Genomic DNA, 6,304 nt, shown 5'->3' on the forward strand with positions numbered 1-6,304 from the left:
TGATTACACTATGATGTTCTGTGGAAGCGCCTCCCCCCCCCCCCCCCCAAAAAAAGTGAAATGGATGAACTGGGGTTTCATTGAGAGGTTTTGAGCTACCCTGAACAAAGTCTTGGGATTTCTTATTCATTTCTGATGCTGGCTTAGAAATATATGTATTATACCATATTGCATTGCTTTAAATTGTGTAATCCAACTGGAATCTCAGTGAGAAAGGTAGAGTATAAATGAAGTAAAAAATAAAATCCCCACTCATGAGTCATGACAGGTAGAGTTGCAGGTACCACCTGCAGTTCTCCCAGAATTAGAAGTGATCTCCTGACTACAGAACTCAGTTCCCCTGGAAATAATGACAATTTAAGTGGGAAAACTCTACGGGATCCCATAGATTCCAGGCGAATTCCCTCCCCAAATTCCTACTTCTATAGGCACACACACACCCATTTCCAGGAATTTCCACACTGGAGTTGGTAACGCTAAAGTGTTACTCGTTTATAGCAAAACTATTGAACTGTCTCTGTATTTTCTTAACTGTTTTTTTTTTAACTTTTGCATAATTAAAGTTCAAACAGTGCTTCCTGCATTTCACGATCCCTTGGCCCTGCTGATTCATTCTTTCATAAAAATGACCCCCTGCTGCGGGTTCACGCCATTAACTCTCCATGACAGCTTATGCAGAAATAAAATTTTGTCATTCTTCAAAATGCAGTAAGAGTCACGTTTGTTTTTACTGCACCGAACGTATCTCACCCTTCATTTCCAACACCCTCGTCCTCAAAGTAAAGCATTCAGTAGTTTAAGCCGTTAATTCCCCGAAGACTACATTTCCCATAGGTCTTGCTCCAGCGCTACTTCTTCTTCGCACGGTGCTTTCTGGGTTTGGAAGTTTTGAAAGTACCCTTCATGGTCGTACAAACACCTTCGTGGGACTACATTTCCCACGTAGCATTGCTGCCCGCTCCCACTGCAGATTGGCAGCCGCCCCCCTTTTTCTTCCCCCCGGAGAAGGGGACGGCTGGTTTAGTCCGGTCCTCAAGCGTACAAGCTGCAGCTGTGCTCGGCCCTGGAGGTAAGCGGCCTTAATGGAACGTACCATATGCTTGCTGGAAGAAGGGACCCCGTTTATTCTGAGTCGTTTGTTGTGCCGGAGGTTGAGAGCCGGGGATGAGATGCGAGGGGGCCCTAGATTCTCTTGAGGAGGAGCCAGAGCCTAGAGAAGAGGGAGCCAGGATGCTGGGGCTCCCTTCCTAACACTGGAGTGGGCAGGAGTGGGCAGAGCAGGGGATGCTGGGAGACAGGACTCCTGGGTTCCTTAGAAGAGCAAAAATGGTCGAGGGCTGAGGTGGTGCTGGGAACTGTGTTTCTTGCCTTGCTTACGTGCAATAGGGAGGAGACCAGAACATTGTGTTGTAATGGGTGGGGGAATGTGGGGAGTGTAGTGATTTGAAACATAACAGCAACCCCCTGGGAGACGCCTTGGAGTGAAGTATGCAGGCTGATCGCAATGACTCCTGGAATCTCTGCAGACCCACTGGGCCAAGAAGGCGGGGCTGTGAGCCAGAGCCCTTCCATTCAGTCCCCCTGCATCTCCCCCACCGTCAGATCTTAAATTGCAAGCCTTTTGGTGCAGCATCTTGCTGAGGTGCAAGACCTTGCAAAGCCCCGCGTACATTGATGAGGTCTGATTTAAAAATCATGTCTCAGTAACAGAGGGGAGAGGCGTGAATGAGAGGGACTCCCAGCAGGAGCCCAGGAGTTGAAACCAAGGGCAGTGCCAGGCTAAAGATATGTAGACGGCACTGTCTAAAACGTGAAACTACTGTTTAGAAAGGCCCCATATGCCAGATCAGCTGTTGAGCCTCCTAACTTAAACACATTGCGCAAGAGTATTGCTTAAGAATAGCCAAATTAGCACACTGGTTTTCAAACTGTTGTGGGGAACCTGGTGGAGGTTCCGAATGGAGGAATTGTAATCAGTGTTCCCTCTAAGCTGAGTTAGTGTGAGCTAGCCCGCAGTTTTTTAACCTCCGGCTCATGCATTTTTGTCTTAGCTCAGGAAGGATGGTTCCAGAGCAAACTAATGTATGCAGGAGCCAAATTGCTCACTCACAACTTTAATGCCAGTAGCTCACCAAGTAGAATTTTTGCGCACAAGACTCCACAGCTTAGAGGGAACATTGATTGTAATGGTAAGATCCATTGTTCAGGACAACTGGAGGTTTCCTAAAACGTGCAGGCATGAGGAAGAGCTGGCTCTGTTTATGCAAGGCTTGGCCAGTGCCCTGTATGGACTGTGCACCCTGGTGCGTCTTCCTACCCCCACCCCAGGAATCCTTTGCCGTGCCCTGAGGTTCCTTGGCAGATGAGTCAACATGGGCTTCCTTAGGATGGAAAGTCGTTGAAAACAATCCATTTGCAGGCCCTGGGACTAAGCCCTCCCCTGTTTCACAGAGATAACGTCTCTGTTTCAGTTCCTACCCATTTTTAAAGGCAGGGAATAAGTGACGGTTTTCAAAGGCTTGGCATGGAAATGAGAGGACGGTTTTAAAGCGCTCTTTGTATTGTAAGTGCTCACTTATTAAGCCATAACCAACATGTAAACCGGCTGCTTCTTAATCTGTGAGTGAAGTTTGACTGTTAAGTCTTACTTTTAAAAAGCAGCCTACATTGTACAGTTGCTTGTTCCAGGTTTTGAGAAACAGAGGGATCAGCTCAGCTGAGGGTTGTTGTTCATGGGGCTTTGTGGTCTTTGGAGGGGGAAATTTCTATGCTGGATCAGCTCTGAGGTACACCCACAATGATCAGCTGGGTGCCACAAAGGGACTTCAGAAACAAAACAAAATGGCGGCCCCTCTTCTTTAGACTGGTAATCTGAAAGACACTGCAAATATTAATAGTAACAAAAATGTGGTATCGTCTTAAGTATACCCAGTAAATAGCACTTACGCAGTGTTTTTCATGACTTGTATTCAAAATGCTTCATATAAATTGTCTCACGAGCTCTAGATATGTTTGGTAGGTTTGCATACCTCATTCATGGCTAAGCCAGGATTTGAACTTCCTTGGCTAACAGCTTATCCTCTAAGCCTGCCCTCTTCCGTATCCTAATCACCTTCATCGCAAGCATTTAGTGGCTGGCACTAAGCTGTGGCTTGTATTATCAAGCAGTTTTGTTCTCAAGTGTGTCTTCGGACATAGCGATTGTTTTACAAGATGCAGGAAGCTAAATAAAAATGACAGACTACAACTGAGATTGTTGCCTCTTTGAACCTCTGAGTGGAAGGCAGATAGAAATATTGAAACGCTGAAACTTTAAAATAATCCCTTCTCCCCCCTCTGTGGCAGTCACAGATGTGGGTGTGGAGGGAGAGTGATAAGGAGCAAACCTTCAAGCTCTGCTGAGGGATCTCCCAGAGCATCTGGTTGGCCATTGGGTCTGATCCATCTTGGCTTGCTGATTTGTTCCTAAGGCTTTGTAAACAAAAGGCGGGAGACTTTGTCTGAAGGAACTGGGAGGTACAAAATATGCGGGGGGGGGGACAATAAAAACGAAAAGCATCCCACCTCCATTACTGTCCAGACTGAACCGAAGCCTCATGCGGTCTGTTTCCATGTGTCTGGCCTGGCTCCATTGGGTTCCCAGGGTGACCAGCCTCTTGGAATTTTCCACCCAGTCCCAATTCCTTTGGAGCAGTATTGCCAACTGCAGGGAGGGAAATGTCCTGACCCTTTAACAGAAGCTTAATGTTTGGAAATGGGCAGTTGAGCCTTTTAATGGCATGAAGCTAATAACATCTTGTTAAGGGGAGCAGAGTATTGTTGTTGTTTTCCCCTCCAGGCAACTGGCAAACTGAGTTTGATGTTTGTGTAGCCTCTTCACCCAGATTTCCTTTACCTGATCGGCTTTCCTTGATGCCTTAGGGTTGCCAGGTTCTCCCTGGCCATTGGGGGGAAGGATGGGGGGGGTAGGGTGCCAGATCCAGGTTGGGAAACTCCTGAAGATTTGGGGATGGAGCCTGGGGAGGACAGGGACCTCCGTGTGGTGCAGTGCCATAGAGTCTCCCCTCCAAAGCATCCATTTTCTTCAAAGGAGCTGATTTCTGTAGTCTAGCTGTCATTCCAGGGGCTCCCCAGGTCCCACCTGCAGGCTGGCATCCCGAGTTACAGTCAGCATTGAAAAGGATAAAAAAAAGCTTTAATCTAGGGTTACATTTCTCTAAGTAAGCAGGCAGTGCTGTATTTTCTCTGGGAATGCAAACAAACCTTTATAGTATAATGTAGAAGGGGTAGGAGGCAGAATCCCTGAAGGCTGGACATGGTTAATAGTCAGACTTTGGGCACGTGAACACGGAAGTCAGTCCCACCGACTGCCACGAGGTTTACTTCCAAGTTAAGCGTGCGCAGGATGGCACCTGTAATCCCGGATCGGAATCCATTTTTTAAAAATGTGCTTTTCCAAAACAAAACATTTGCGATTCCGCTCTGCTCTGAAATGTGTGTTTTTCCAGCTGCTTTTGGCTGCCGCCTGCCAGTCCGAGTCATAACTTGAGCGGCTTTTCTTTTCCGCATGTGCAGCTGTGTTAACCGTTGATTGGCTGCAGTCGAGTAAGGAGGATGAAGGCAGGCCAAGATTTCGGGGTGCAGAAACTAAGGTGGGATTGGCACCCAACTGTATCGGGTCTGCTGAGAGGTTGCTGAATGTTCTGGAGTCACCCGGGCCTGTTCTCCAAGTTCCTTGCTGGTTCTGCTCCAGGCTCCCCCCCCCCCTCTCTGCCAGTCTCAGCCACTGGAGGTGAAATGAGGTCGCTGGCTTAGGGAGGGGCCGGCTCCTCTGTGCACAGGCTTTGCCAACAGCCGGAAGGCTCTGTTGATAGTAGCCAGAGCCGTGGCGTTTGCGCCTTTGCTGGACTGGCTCTGTTGAATCTGCTGAGCTGCGTGGAAAGGGACTCTGCACTGCCTGGATAGGAGGTGAGTGAATGCGTTTGGGGCCTCCTGGAGACCGCACTGACCTCCCCGATACCCCGGAGCCAAGGCTGAACTGCGTGTACTCAGCTTCTAGTGGAGTGTCCTGCCTTCTGCTTTTCACCAAGCCACCAGGCCTCGCTCTGCTATTAGGACTAGAAATAGAACCCAGGTGCCCTGCTGCTTCTCGTTTTGACCCCCAGAGAACCCCGGAGTTTGGGTTCTTGGGGGCCAGCCCTTAACTCGCTAGGCCGTTCTGGTTTGGCATAGAACCTGGGCTGCCCAGTTTAACCTTTGTGGTTAACTGCAGGGGAACCCGCAGGTGCTTGGTCATGGCATCATATGTGCTTAACTAACCCTTTGGCCTCTTGGCCTCTCCGTCCTCCCAGCTGGGAATAGATCTTAAATGTTCGGGCTGCTGGTGCCTGGTTCTCCCTCAGGTAGTAAATCTACATCTGGGCTCCATTCCACTGCACTGAGAGGGGAAGGGGATTTGCACGACAGAATGCTCCTCTGTACAAACCTAAATAGCCTGAATGTACAAAATTGGTGTACCCTGCTAGGCTAGAGCCTCTCTTCTTTCATTTTTGTTTCCGGGCAGAAAGGGAGAGGGGATAGAGATTTTTGCACTAAATTTCTACAAAGCAAAAAAGGGGAAAACAAATTTCAACCTGAAATATGCTAAAGATGCTACAAGGGTTATTTTGATAAAATATTATCAAAATAAATATTATATGGTGTACACAATAGTAAAATTAAAAACATAAGACCTGAATATCTGATTGCATTAAGAGTCAGAGCAAGCTTTGCATAAGCTGTAATAATTTCCCAAACACGCTTGATAAGAACATAAGAGACGCCAATGTTGGATCAGGCCAAAGGCCCATCCAGTCCAACACTCTGTGTCACACAGTGGCCAGAAATACCAGTGCCATCAGGACCAGTCCAGCAGTGGGGCCAGGACATTAAAAGCCCTCCCACTGTTGACCCCCCCCCAAGCACCAAGAAGACAGAGCATCACTTGCCCCAGAGCCCCTAGCTATACCTTGTGGCCACTGATGGACCTCTGCTCCATATGCTTATCTAATTCCCTTTTGAAGCCGTCCATGCTTGTAGCACCCACCACTTCCTGTGGCAGTGAATTCCATGTGTTAATCACTCTTTGGGTGAAGAAGTACTTCCTTTTATCCGTTCTAACCCGACCGCTCTGCAGTTTCATGGAGTGCCCACGAGTTCTTGTATTGTGAGAAAGGGAGAAAAGTACCTCTTTCTCTACCTGCTCTTTCCCATGCATAATCTTATAAACCTCAATCATGTCACCCCTCAGTCGTCATTTCTCCAA

General features: G+C 48.0%; 1 long non-coding RNA gene across 1 annotated transcript in view; it reads left to right on the forward strand.

The window, feature by feature from the left end:
• Positions 1-992: 992 nt before the first annotated feature.
• Positions 993-6,304, forward strand: part of LOC107106649 — an 8,937-nt gene continuing 3,625 nt past the window's right edge. Inside the window, exon 1 of the long non-coding RNA XR_001482371.1 lies at positions 993-1,069. This is a non-coding gene — a long non-coding RNA (uncharacterized LOC107106649). The remainder of the gene's footprint in view (positions 1,070-6,304) is intronic.

This window comes from Gekko japonicus, unplaced genomic scaffold (genome assembly GCF_001447785.1).
Source record: "Gekko japonicus isolate JY-2015 unplaced genomic scaffold, Gekko_japonicus_V1.1 scaffold849, whole genome shotgun sequence".
Classification (NCBI taxonomy): domain Eukaryota; kingdom Metazoa; phylum Chordata; class Lepidosauria; order Squamata; family Gekkonidae; genus Gekko; species Gekko japonicus.